Genomic DNA, 14,867 nt, shown 5'->3' with positions numbered 1-14,867 from the left:
GTTCATGAAACATCTATTTCACTCCCCCTATGATACCATTTTCATTACTGCTGATAATTGAAAAATATCTTATTTCAAATTGTGTTTCTTTTTGATTGGTATTGAGATTGAACCAACACTCATTAAAGAAATATTTGTTTATTCTGAACTCTTCTTCTTTTCTCTGTTTATCTTCATATAAACAGACGAGAATAATTCTCACAAGGCAGATAACTTAACTGGCAAATGACTTTGGTGTAGTCATTATATACAAAACATGTTTGTCCATATCTCTTTTGTTAAGCAGGCCTTTCCCAAGCTTCCTGATTACCAGCTAGCTCTCAAACCTGGCTTGATTCCTAAGACAATGGAAATATGATGAATTAATGGTAGTTATTTAAATTCCCAAGCTTATTCGGTGACATAAAACATGCTAAGACGACTCATGAAATTCCAGTTTAACTAAAATTAAAATGAAACAATAAGTTAAACTCAAACTGATCTACTGAATAATCAAAAATAGATGTCAGCTGGGTGCAGTGGCTCACACCTGTAATTCCAGCACTTTGGGAGGCCAAGGTGGGAGAATTGCTTGAGCCCAGGAGTTTGAGACCAGCCTGGGCAACATAGAGAGAACTTGTCTCTACAAAAAAAAATTTAAAAACTTAGCTGGGTGTGATGGTGCGTGTCTGTGGTCTCAGGTACTCGGGATGCTGAGGTGGGAGGATTGCTTGAGCTTAGAAGGTCGAGGCTGCAGTGACCTGTGATTGTACCAGCCTGCATGGGTGACAAAATGAGACTCTGTCTTAAAAAAAAAAAAAAAAAGTCTACTTATCAATGGCTGGTTTAGGATTATTGAATTATCTAATTATTTTGTTTCTTTTTGCATATCAGATCTCAAAAATGAAAGCAAAGTGATACAAAATTAATATATTTTAATTGTAACATTCTATCCAATTCAAATTTTATTTTCTGATACAATTTGTGGACTACACATTTATGTTCTTGTCTAATGCATAGTTAAGTCTTCTTTGGTTGGCCTTTAAAATGTTTTTATACTGTCCATTTAGAGAATATTGCATATTCTGAAGATAGGGTCAATGGCTTCTATCCTCTAAATCAGTGAACTAGAAAATAACGTCTGTACCTTAAGAAATACTCACATCCTCACAAAAATAGTTTAAATCGTGAAAAGGGAAGACTGACATTCTCACATTTTAAAATTAGATTTCAGATTATAACAGGAAAGATTTAAAATTTCTTAGAAAACATAAAAATTACAAAGTATATAGTAAAAAAAGCTTAAGTTATTTTTACTTTAATGGCAATTGTTCAAAATGTAGAAAACTGTCTGAAAGCTAGAAAATCCAAGATTGACATTTCATTAGATACTATTTTAGGATTGTTTTTCTTGCTTTTAATAGAGTTCATTGAGAATAATTTTTCAACAAGCAAAGAGACATTAAACATGTAAGACTTTAATTTCAGGAAAATGGTTGACTAGCTGAGTAGGTAAACCCATGGAATGTCTGCAATAATAGATTAAAAGTGAAAATCTTTTGAAAAGTCATGGTAAAGATGATAAATTAAAGACACATGCACACGTATGTTTATTGCGGCACTATTCACAATAGCAAAGAGTTGGAACCAACCCAAATGTCCAACAACGATAGACTGGATTAAGAAAATGTGGCACATATACACCATGGAATACTATGCAGCCATAAAAAATGATGAGTTCGTGTCCTTTGTAGGGACATGGATGAAACTGGAAAACATCATTCTCAGTAAACTATCGCAAGGACAAAAAACCAAACACCGCATGTTCTCACTCATAGGTGGGAATTGAACAATGAGAACTCATGGACACAGAAAGGGGAACATCACGCTCCGGGGACTGTTGTGGGGTGGGGGGAGGGGGGAGGGACAGCATTAGGAGATACACCTAATGCTAAATGACGAATTAATGGGTGCAGGAAATCAACATGGCACATGGATACATATATAACAAACCTGCACATTGTGCACATGTACCCTAAAACCCTAAAGTATAATACAAAAAAAAAAAAAAAAAAAAAAAATAAAAAAAGTTCCAAGCTAAAAAAAAAAAAAAAAAAAAAAAGAAAAACCATCAGAGGGCAGAACTGACAAGAAAACACAAATCCAAAATAGATGAGGTTGAAGTCAGTGTTTGCTGTTTACCTGGACTGCATCTGCCAGTAGTTGGTAACCTTGAGCCTGAATTCTAATGTTGCCTGAATCCATGGAGGCTGGAAAGAAAGTACCAATAGTATGAACTTGAGCTGCATAAAAGGCTGGATCAGAGATAACCTCAAAAATCTGAGACTGCTCTTCCCAGACAACAACACCCTCAGTGACTGAACTTGAGGGAAAACACCCTTGCAGAGGAAATGTTAATACTTGTCTGTCTTCTTGCAATATTAATTATGCATTTTTATATTTTATCGTGCTTTGACATCTTGGGGTCTGGCTGATCTTGGAGAGACTGTCTCTTGTCTTCCAAGGATAGCTAATTGCTAGAGACAGCAAACAACTTGCCTATGAACCTACCTTTCATATGCAAGCCAAACAATCCCGTCTCTACCTTCAGCCACCTCCTTTATTAACTCTCACACACCATACCGATATTCTCCCTGCTCTAAATCACCAACCAGGTACTAGGTAACTAGAGACCACCACTATAGCCCAAGGCCTGCTGAAATTTTAAAAAGAATTTCAATCTTGTACTTGCTCAGCTTGCCTACTCCCTTTGTTCCTGAAAACAAACAAACAACACAATCATGGCTTTTGCCCATGTTTCCCTTTGTCCCTTCTGTCCCCTAATTGACCCTGGTGCTTCCCCAAGTGGCTTTGCATGGTGTGGCATGCCCTATCCTCTGGGGGAACTGTGAGCAATAACCTCTTCTTTCAAGGCAGTTATCTCCATGTCTGTCATCTTACAATACCTGATTAAAACAAATCCCAGGCACATATTAAAACACCTTGACTTTGGGTAGAACAGAATGTAAAATTAAAAACAAACACAAAAACAGTGAAAATCCTTTAAACTCCTAACCAGAAGCCCTTACATACATAGGTATGAGGCAAGAATCACATTGCCATGTGACTTCAAAACCCAAGTCAATAATTAAGTTAAAGTGATTCTGGATTGGTGATGGCCCCAAGAGCTGGGCAAAAGGAGACAAATCTGCTATGGGGGAAAGAACTTAAACAATTTCCAGGCAATTTTTAGAGTTCCAGTGACTATCATCTCACAACAAAATACCATTAAAAACATGAAGAAATAAGTCATAAACAAAGTTGGCAGAAATCAAATTAAATTAAATTCTCCTTTCCTCAGGGCCCAGTGGCTTGGAACTTCTGCTTATGGTGGAGGTAGAGAAAACAATTTCTCACAACCTTGTTCCTTTTCCAGGACTTAGTTCTCTGGTGCTGGGATGGGAAGGAAGAAGGGTCAAAAAGGTGTTTCCATATGCAACTGCCCATAGTTGATTAGCTGATGTTTATTTTGTTCGTTGAAATTGCTCTTCCATTACTTAAGCAAATCCACCATGAGGTAGTTTACTTATCCTTTTCTGTTTTTTGCAGCCACACTTCTATGGCAGGCATTCAACTGCTGGTTTTCTAAAGGGTAGATGTTTGTTGGTTCTGTGAAGGGTTCTAAGGAAGCCTTACCCTTTACAGTTCTCTAGCTTGGGAGAGTCAGCTGAGGCTTAACCACTTAACCTGCTCATTTCTGCTGTGGGAGGGGCATTCTATTACTTCGTGTTGAGAATTTTCTCTTCTAGTAGCTCTCTTGAAGTGAATTAATTTATCTTACTAATAAATTAATTTCTTTTTTTTTTTTTTTAGATGGAGTCTTGCTCTGTCACCCAGGCTGGAGTGCAGTGGCAGTGGCATGATTTCGGCTCACTGCAACCTCTGCCTCCCAGGTTCAAGCAATTCTCTGCCTCAGCCTCCTGAGTAGCTGGGATTACAGGTGCCTGCCACCACGCCCAGCTAATTTTTTTCTGTATTTTTAGTAGAGACGAGTTTTCACCATCTTGGCCAGGCTGGTCTTGAACTCCTGACCTCATAATCCACTTGCCTCGGCCCCCACAAAAGTGCTGGGATTACAGGCATGTGCCACCATGCCCGGCCTGATAAATTAATTTCTAACCAACACCTAAGGTGATTGTCAGAAATATCTGTATCCTTGCCATACAACAGAACAGGCATACAGTTTACCTCCTCACCTTCTCCTTGCTGTTTTCTCTCCTCAACATCTTTCTTGACTTTCTTTTCTCTCATCAGCAGCTGTAAGTCTAGGGCACCAGATATCCTGCCGGCTCAGTAGTTAGGAAATTTCACACAAGGGATGATCAGCAGTCACAACTTAGTGAAAGGGGTAATGGTTTTGGCATCCTCCATCTTGTAGGATGAGAGAGAATATGTTGGATGCTTCTCACCAATGGGAGGAGTAAGAGAAGCTGCTCCACAAATTCTCATTCCTGTCAATAATGACTTCTAGCCTGCCTTCTTTTTATATAGTCCAGAGTAAGTCAGGAAGTAAAGGGTTGGAATGATGAAGAGCTCCAACTGTGCTGAAATAGTGCCCCTTAGCAAGCCTCTCTTGAATGTGATTGAGCCCACAGCTGGTAGTTTTCTGACTTTACAATTTGACATTACTTGACATTAGACTGTGGATTCTTTCATCAATTCTGGGAAAATAAGAAAATGCATTTGCATTATTTGGCTTTAGACTATGGATTCTAGGCATTAATTCCGGGACAATAAGAAAGTTTTCTACCAGTATTCTACAACAGTGCTATAGTGACATAACTTATCATCAAAGAACAAAAATTTTCATTTGCATAAATATTAGCATATAACTAACATCACTGAATTCTCTGTACCATATTAAAACTAACGTTTGTAATGAAACAATTTAAGTTTTAAAATATGGAAAACTGGGCCGGGCACGGTGGCTCACGCTTGTAATCCCAGCACTTTGGGAGGCCGAGGCGGGCGGATCACGAGGTCGGAGATGGAGACCACTGTGAAACCCCGTCTCTACTAAAAATACAAAAAAAATTTAGCCGGGCGTGTTGGCGGGCGCCTGTAGTCCCAGCTACTCGGAGAGGCTGAGGCAGGAGAATGGCGTGAACCCGGGAGGTGGAGCTTGCAGTGAGCCGAGATTGCACCACTGCACTCCAGCCTGGGTGACAGAGCGAGACTCCGTCTCAAAAAAAAAAAAATATGGAAAACTGGTTGTTGGAGATAGTATAAAAATATAAATAATATTAGAAATGAACCATAAAGGTAAAGTTTGTGCAGTTAAATATAGGTGTATTAGTCTGTTCTCATTCTGCTAATAAAGACATACCCAAGACTGGGTAATTTATGAGGGAAAGAGGTTTAATTGACTTATAGTTCCAGATGGCTGAGGAAGCCTCACAATTATGGCAAAAGGAAAACAAGATATATCTTACATGGCAGCAGACAAGTGAGCTTTTGCAGGGAAACTCTCCATTATAAAACCGTCAAATCTCACGAGACTTTTTCACTACCACGAGAACAGTATGGAGGAAACTTCCCTCATGATTCAATTATCTCCACCTGGCCATGCCCTTGACACGTGAGAATTATTACAATTCAAGGTGAGATTTGGGTGGAGACACAGCCAAATCATATCAATGGGTGAGATCATTATTCTCGTTGCACAATTGTTCTGAATGTTCTGAATGAGTTCAACCTGAGAGATTCTGGGGTGTTAATTTCCTTTATGAATTCAATTTTATGCTTCTGAGATGTATCCTATTCTATACTACGTTGAACTTAGAGGGAAAATTCTTTTTCAATTTTCATTTCTAGTCTCTCTGTTTCTTAACCAGATTAGTATAATAATAACATAAATTTTGGGTAGCTATGCAAAGTATTATAATCCAGTCTTTCTATATATTAGTATAAGAAAATGGCAAGCTACTTCCACATAGAATATTGATCCAAAAGTATAATTAAGTAAAAAATCAATTTAAGGTCTCCTTCTCATCTGATGGCCAAAGTTTAGTAAGGTTTGTTTTTACTTAATGTTTATTTATTCATGAGTTATTACTGATTTCATACTAATAGTTAATTTCAGACTTTTGTCTTTTAAGATTGATGTATAGATGAACTACTCAAATTCATGTCAAGTCCAGTATCTTTCAAAACCATTATATTTCTTTAGAAAACAGAAAGAAATTGAGAAATTCTAATTTAAAATTATGACAACAGCCTTATCCATTGACAAAATTCTCAATTATTGAAAAGCAAAGAGTAGTTAGAACAAAGTGAAGATTGACTTTGATGTAATGCTCAGTATATATCTATGAATGCATTTATTAAAACTGTAGTTGCTGTAATTGGGAGAAACAATAGTTCTTGAAAACACAGCTAAGGTTTATGAATGACTCTTGCCTGGTGCAAAAACTTAAGCTCTCTGGGGAGGGTTTATCACAAGTATCTGTATCATATAAATTGCTTCCAGCTGGATTAGCAATAGCTGGTCTGTTCCTGAAGTTTCCAGATGAAGTTAAAACAAAGGGCAATACTTTTCACAGTTCCACAAAGCCACGCCCTGAAAAAGAGAAATCATTTTTAAAAGTTTTATTTTATGGAAGAAATATGTCTTCAAGATACATTCCTAAAGCTTCATTTTGAAAATACCTGTTACCTTATGTATTATTCAAAAGCAAACATTCGTGAAACTCTTTTCAAATTACTTTGACCTTTTACTTTTCCACTGGCTATTTGGCCAGATAATTGATGTGACAGAGGCTTAGATTTTAACCGTTGTGTGGTGATAAAAACACAAGGGTCAATTTATCTTTGTGGTGGGATATTACTTATGACCACAGAATTTTAGATTGTCACCTGAGATCTTCGTTCCCTCAATTATTAATTTTGCATTTTTTTCTAAAGTAATTAACTGATTAAAATGCGTAGGACCTCTTTCCCAACCCACCTATTTAAAAACCCTATCATTTATGGAAAGAAACAAATCTTAATTTAAGTTCCTCAAGTTGCATTCTTCAGGTTTGAATATATAAAAGAAGAGTGTAGAATTCTTTTTTGGCAAACACTATTGTTAACTGATTTCCTATTCTTCTTTTCCAGAAAACTCTAGTGGACGTATATGATTCATTTCAATAGGCTAACAAACATTACTGTCATAAAAGTTCACTTTTGTTCATTTTTTATCATTTTGGAAAAGCTAAAATATTGTACATCATTGTGTTATTTGTGAACATACTTTCCTATTCTAATGTTCCACATGCTTTAATGATTCAAGCAGACACTTCTTGGGTCATCTGGTGTCCCTCTTCCTGCCACCTATAGTCTTGGAGAGTTTAATGTATAAGCTAATGTCAATATCATGGTTTCTAATATTCTTTATTCCTAAAAACCAGGGCTTTTTGAAGCATAGCTGATTCAATGTTTTAAGATCAGATAAATAAGAATAGCCTTTAAATATCTTGATGTTATCAAAAACAAGAATACTTTCAGCAATATCAGAGGTGATACGGAAAAGGGCAAGGCTGGGGAGGAGGCCCTGGTCTATGAGAAGGCTTCTCAGGGCCCAGTGTATAACGTAACATCAGGAAAGAAAATAAAAATGATTAAATTAAATTCAAAGAAGTTGTCTGTTAAAACAGACATGATTCCATTATAAAACTGTATCAGGAGGGGCACCAGGGCTCACACCTGTTATCCCAGCATTTTGGGAGGCTGAGGCGGGTGGATCACCTGAGATCAGGAGTTTGAGACGAGCCTAGTCAACATGGTGAAACCATGTCTCTACTAAAAATACAAAAAATTAGCTGGGCATGGTGGTGGGTGCCTGCAATCCCAGCTACTGGGAAGGCTGAGGCAGGAGAATTACGTGAACCCGGCAAGCAGAGGTTGCAGTGGCTGAGATTGCGTCATTGCACTCCAGCCTGGGCGACAAAAGTGAAACTCCGTTAAAAAAAAAAAAAAAAAGAAAAACCCATAAAACAGAAACTATTAGTTCGTTCTTACACTCCTATGAAGAAATACCCTAAACAGGATAATTTATAAAGGAAATAGGTTTAATTGATTCACAGTTCTGCAGGGCTGGGCAAGCCTCAGAAAAACTTACAATCATGGCAGAAGGGGAAGCAAACATGTCCTACTTCACATGCAGCAGCAAGAAGAAGTGCAGAGCAAAGTTGGGGGGAAAGCCGTTTATAAAGCCATCAGATCTCATGAGAATTCACTCACTATCATGAGAACAGCATGGAGGTAACTGCCACCATGATTCAATTACCTCCCACCCGATCCCTTCCATGACACATGGAGTTTGTGGGAACTACAATTCAAGATGAGATTTGGGTGGAGACACAGCCAAACCATATAAAAAACTGAAAAAGCTCAAATTAAAAAGTGGTTGGGGCTTCCAAGATGGCCGAATAGGAACAGCTCCGGTCTGCAGCTCCCAGCGAGATAGACGTAGAAGACGGGTGATTTCTGCATTTCCAACTGGAAACAGTGGGAGCTCATTTTTTTCTGGTTGCTTGTGTAAGGCGGCTTTTGACTCAAGGTCTCACAGCAGTCTATGCTCTGGATGCTTCTCTAGCGTATTAGCATGTGGAGACTGGATATATTCCAGGCATACAATGATTCTACTTCTATTAGGTTTCTTTCAGTATGAGCAAACACATTGTCTTCAGAGGACACCACATTCCACCGAAAGCTGCACTTTGGCTAGAAAGTTCTTTCTTATTCTGAGCTGAAATTTGACTCCCTATAACTTTGATTAGTCACCTATAGCAGTTTTAAAAACATTTTAATCTACTCATGAGCTTTAATGACTTTAAGCTAATGCCTCTTATACAGTAATGTGTTTAACATGATATGTTTTAAATATGTCTGTTAGCAATTGTACTTTTATTAACTATGATAAATAAGAATAATATATTTCTATTATTAGCAATAATATTCTATCATAATTTGCACTTAGGTACTTATCATATTCTATTTTTATAAACACATAGGTACAGCAACTTCCCTGGCTATGAGTCTCTCCAGGCTGGAGAATAAGTGTGAGGTATTGAGAGGAGAGGAGAAGTAAGGTTGAACTCATCATGTGATTGATTTCAGGCTTTTTATTCTTTGTTGCTCTGTTAACCACCTACAGCCAAAGGATGAGGTTAGTCTCAGGTGGGACTCAGACGGGATGCATCAAGCTCGAGGGGATCAGTGACATCTATTTTTAAACATTATGATTTGTGAAAAATCAATTTTGCCTTTTGCTGCCTTATTTTGATTTAGTCCAACTCTCTCTTTTTGTAGAAAACTAAGCGTCTGTACAAATGGCTGGTCTCAGAGCACCACAGCTTTCCTGCAAAGTTGTCATTTTTCTCATCTTAAGAAAACCCCGAAAAACCTGCTCTGACTAATAAAACATTGGTGTTTTGTTGTTGTTTTTCTCTGTAGAGGATACACACCAGCAACATGAAGCCTCTAGCTTCCTATTTTGGTTTCTCTTACATATCAAGATTGCCTGTTTGATCTGGAGAAAGGGAGCAAAATAAATGAAATGAAGTTATTGCTGTTTTTATGTAATTGGCATTTTCTCTCTTTTCACACACAATTATATGGAGTTCATTCTGTAATACTGGCTTAATCCCTGCTGCTAGAGAATTTCAAAGACAACTCATGCTGTGAATGTGAGGTGAGAACTAGGTGAATGACTAAAATAGGACAAATTTGACCTTATTGCTATTATTTATAAGAACTATAGTAGAATCGTATCTTGAAGGATACTTCAAAGTTCTCTAAAGAAAAAATAAATAATAATGGGAACACTACTAACAGTACATTTTCTAGGATAAAGGCACGTTAGATCATTTGAGAATAGTTAATTGAAATGACAGACTTTAGAAGTCAGGTTTCAGAAATGTATAGACAATACTTTTTAGTATAAGAGAAAAGACAGCAACTACCAGGTACATTTTCAAGGATTTATTTGGCAGTATTTCATGAGCATGTACAGCATCCAAATAAGCTAATAAAATGCTTCAACTCAGTAAACAGCTGCTTACAAAGGGATAAAGATAAATGTCAAAAGAGAAGGATGCTTTAAAGGTTAAATAAATTATGGAGTAAATTAGCATTAATAACAAGTTATAAGGAAATTAGAACATTTTCACAGTGTTCACTGTTTCATAATGAATTGTTCACAACAAATAAATCTTGACAAAAAGCAAGATTTATGAATTGTAAAGAAAACAAAATTATAGTAGAAATAATGGTCAAAAGGTGGTTAGAGGGAAAAGGAGAAATACAGTATATTAATAACCTGAAATTTATTAAAATTTTTACTTTGTTTTTAGTAAGAATGAGTAGGCAAAATTTACAAGTGAAGTTAGATAACAAATAGCTATTATTTCTTCAAATTCACTTATCTTAAGACAATTAAAAATAATTCAAAATATATGCTACAAAAATTCTCCCATAACACGTGTTAATTAGGTAATATGACAAATGCATCAACACCTTAAAATTAGTAGAAGATGATTTAATAAACTACTTTTTGCTTGAAAGGATTAGTGTAGTTTAATAGAAAACAGTGGTACATCTCTTTATTCACAAGTATTTAAATTTTATATTAATTTTACTTACAAAAATGATCATGTATATAAAATAGGAAAAATGCAGGCAATCAGAAAATGATATTCACTAATATAACTCATAATTCACAAAGCACAGCCTTGTATATTATTTTATTGTGCAGGGTAGTAACATGAATTCACTTAAAACAAATTGGCATCCTGTCAGTATATGCCTTTTTCCACTAGGAAACATAACAAGACAAATGTTTGAGCTGCAAACACATTTTCTTATTTAATAGCCACTAACAGCCATAATTAGTTCTTGGAAACTATAATCCAATCAAGTGTGATTATAATTAAACATATACACACAAAGATAATTATGAATCTTTCTGGCAATAGTAAGTAAAGTTATCTATTGCTGAAATATCACCATTTTTGACTATTGGTAAAAGTATTAATTTCTGGTCAACAGTCATTTTCACTCTTAGATTAGGCTGGAATATAAGTGGCTGTGTGGAAATATGCATCCTAGTATAAAAGTTTGCCCAAAGCTTTGTTTAACGATAGATACAGAGACTCTAATTTATTGATTTCAACATATGAGTTTGGTTTTTAAAAATATTAAAGAGATTATTAATTACTGAAAGAGGGAGAAGGGAAAATAAAGATGACAAAGAGAAAAGAGCCAGAGAAGCAGGGAGAGATGAATAGGCAGAGGAAATAGTGATGGGGTGGAGTGGAGCAATGCAGAGAAATACAAGGATAGTCACTGCAAAGGTAAGAACAATAGAGAAGAATTCAGGGGGAATCATGTTACCTCCGTAGAAGACCCTATAATCAGAAAGACATAAATATGGGACCCACTATTTTTTTATTTATTTGATAGGAATTGAGGTTAGACTGTAATATTGGACGTGACTCAATTTTGAATTCAATGCATATGCAGATTTTATTGCACTTACCATTCAATATGATTATTCACATCACCTTTGCTTCATAATTTAATTTTAAAAAACTGGATTTGAACTATTAAAAATTATAAAATTAATTACATTCAGCTTCAACCTGTTGAAACAAACCTGCTAGCATGACCCCTGGTGGTAGTCATCTATAACATGTATTGGGGCTGGATATTTAGGTCCCAGGAATTTCTGCATGTTGGTTAATATGATTAAGAAAAAAAAAAAAAAAGAAATACAAGGTGGGTAAATTAGGCCTTTCTGTTCTGTGTTTCATGTTAATTGAATACTACAGTGTGCAAGACACTCTGCTAGGCATGTATTAGTTTCATTCCTGGATTTGGGCAAATATCTGGGAGTGGAATTGCTATGTCATATATATATATATATAGACTCCAGTAGTGGAAGAAGTATAACAAACACAGGGAAGTACATAAACTCTAGCTATATAGCTTAATGAATTTTAGAAAACTGAACATATACCCACAAGCAGCACAGAGATAAAAATATTAGCAGCCGGGTGCAGTGGCTCACGCTTGTAATCCCAGCACTTTGGGAGGCCGAGGCAGGCGGATCACGAGGTCAGGAGATCGAGGCCAAACTGGCTAACATGGTGAAACCCCATCTCTATTAAAAAATACAAAAAATTAGCCGGGCGCGGTGGCGGGCACCTGTAGTCCCAGCTACTTGGGCGGCTGAGGCAGGAGAATGGCGTGAACCCGGGAGGCGGAGTTTGCAGTGAGCCGAGATTGCGCCACTGCACTCCAGCTTGGGTGACAGAGCGAGACTCCATCTCAAAAAAAAAAAAAAAAAAAAATTAGCAGAACCCCAGAAGCCCCACTTGTGCCCCTTCTAGTAACCCCTCAACATGTCCCCCTCAATAGAATAACACTCCATTATATGAGAATATCACAATTTATTTACTCATTCTCTTGCTGATGAATAATTGAGGGTACTTTTCAGTGTTAGGATACTATAAATAGTGCTTCTATGAATTATACCTTTACATGACTTTTGGTGAATATCTATACAAGCATTTCTCCAGGGTATATTCCTAGGAATGAAATTTCTGGGTTATAGGAATATAAATGTTAAACTTTCAATTGATACAGCCAAAACGTTTTCTGATGTGGTTATATTAGTTTACACTCTCACCAACACTCCCACTCAGTTGTTCCACATACTTACCAACACTTGGTATTATCTTTTTCATTTTAGCATTTCTGATATAAATGTAGTGGCATAGCATTACGATTTTAATTTACATTTCTCTAATGCCTAATGATTTTGAGCACATTTTCATATATTTATTGTGCATTTGTGTATCACCTATTGTGAGGATCCTTTCCATTATTTTCTCTTATTGATTTGTAGGAGTTCATTATATATTCTGGAGACTTTTTGTTGTTATATTTACTGTGAATAATTATTCTAGCCAGTGGCTTGCATTTAGTAGCTTTTTTGAGGAATAATTTACATGTCATACAGTTGCCCATTGTAACTATACAGCTCAGTGATTTTTTTAGTACATTATGCAGTTATACAGTCATCCCTACGATTCAGTTTTAAGGTACCTCCTTCATCCTGAAGTTTCCCTCATTCCTGTTTTCTGTGAGTCCCTGCTCCAACTTCCATCTGCAACCACTGATCTATGTCAGAAAGTGAATATTCTCATGTTTCTGCATAGTTAGGACTTTCTGACAAATGTTACTGGCACCTGGGTTAAAGGACAAGCTTGGAAGTTAAAGGGTGTTAGGGAATTATCTGTTCTTAAAGAGTAATAAAACAACTTCTGTCAGAGCCAACAGCTTGCATTTTGGGGTACTTTCCCCTCTCTTTTCTTCAGAACATTCATTTACAGTCCAAAGGACTGTAAAAGACCAGGGAGCAAATATTTCTCTCTCAGGAAGGGAGGAGAGGGAGGGCATTTTATATATATATATTTCCAAATTCATGATTTTAGGCTTCCTCTCCTATGATGTGACCCCTGTACATGTAGTCCTAAACATGTGGCTCTCCTTGCATCACCTGTGCGACACTGCTGCAGTTATTGCTGTAATGAACAATGATGACTCTGAGTTCCAGAAACTTCATGCTTGTATTCAGGATAACAAGGAATAAATACAGATCATAAAAACTTACCAAGTTTACTGACAAGAATGAGATCCTGTTTGAAACGTGGTTTTCTGAAAGAGATAGAGGATGGCCCCCAGGCTAACAGGATTTGAAAGAAGACAGCAAGAACCAATAGCAGGCAGATTGAAAGGATTGGAACACAGTTGTTGGTCGAAGGCTGGGGGTAGGTTGGAACAAGCAGCTCAAATGGTTTTAGGTTTTAGAGAAGGCTTTTAGTTTTTGCCCTCTCTTCCTAGCAAGAGAAGAAAGGGTCTAGGAATTCTCAACGTTGGGCTTTGGGTGGGTGGGTAGAGAATGTTAGAAATCTATGTTGTTCACTCTTCTATGTAAGAGGAGAAGAAATACCCAAGGTAGGCTTTGGACAGGTCCTGAATAGAAGTTACCTTGTTCACTGCTCTCTCTTCTAGGCAGAAAGAGAAAGGATTAATTAGTTCCCAAAGCTGAAGCAGGCTTTGGATATTGCAGCTGCTAAACTGCTTGGACCTGAAGGGAGCGGTATCGCACTTACTCAGGTGGGAACCCTTTGTTGGCTTCCTGATCGCTCACTCCCACTCTGATCTCAGCTCCTTGAAGGTTTTGGGGTGGGGCTCAGGTCTTCTCGTCACCAGAAGGCGGAGATAGCTCTACACACTCACCCCTTTATGCTGGGAGAACTTTGGAAGGGAGGAATTCCCTTGATACCTCTGTTGGACATAGGTATAATGTGCCTAGTGCTGTGGCAGAAACGGATGTGGGACTCGGGTATGGAGAAGGGTGCCAAGAAAGTAAAATGCGGAGTTATGGTTGCATATGAGTTCAGAAAGAAATAGCCCTAGCACAGCCGGGATGCTGAGAAGTGCAGAGGCAAGGGGCCAAATAAAAAGGTAAGGGGAAAAACCTCTCCACCCACCCGCCTCACCTAGTCTCCACTGCCACTGCAGCCGCCATTGCTCCCAGCTGGGAGAGAGCAGGATTCCTCAGCAGCTGTGACCTTAATCTCTGAAACACTATGTTAACTGTTAGGACTTGGAGCAAAACTTGGAGAATAGAAAAAAAAAGTTTAATAAAACACTGTATTGTTTTGTTGCTATCATGTCTGACTGTATAGTAGAAATAATTGCAGGACTTTTTATGCTTGTAATTCCCCACCTCATAGGTGCTAGAGGGGATTATTTAATTAAGAATAGCTAAAGTT

Source organism: Symphalangus syndactylus, chromosome 4 (assembly GCF_028878055.3).
Source record: "Symphalangus syndactylus isolate Jambi chromosome 4, NHGRI_mSymSyn1-v2.1_pri, whole genome shotgun sequence".
Classification (NCBI taxonomy): Eukaryota; Metazoa; Chordata; class Mammalia; order Primates; family Hylobatidae; genus Symphalangus; species Symphalangus syndactylus.
Note: the sequence above shows the minus strand (reverse complement) of the source record.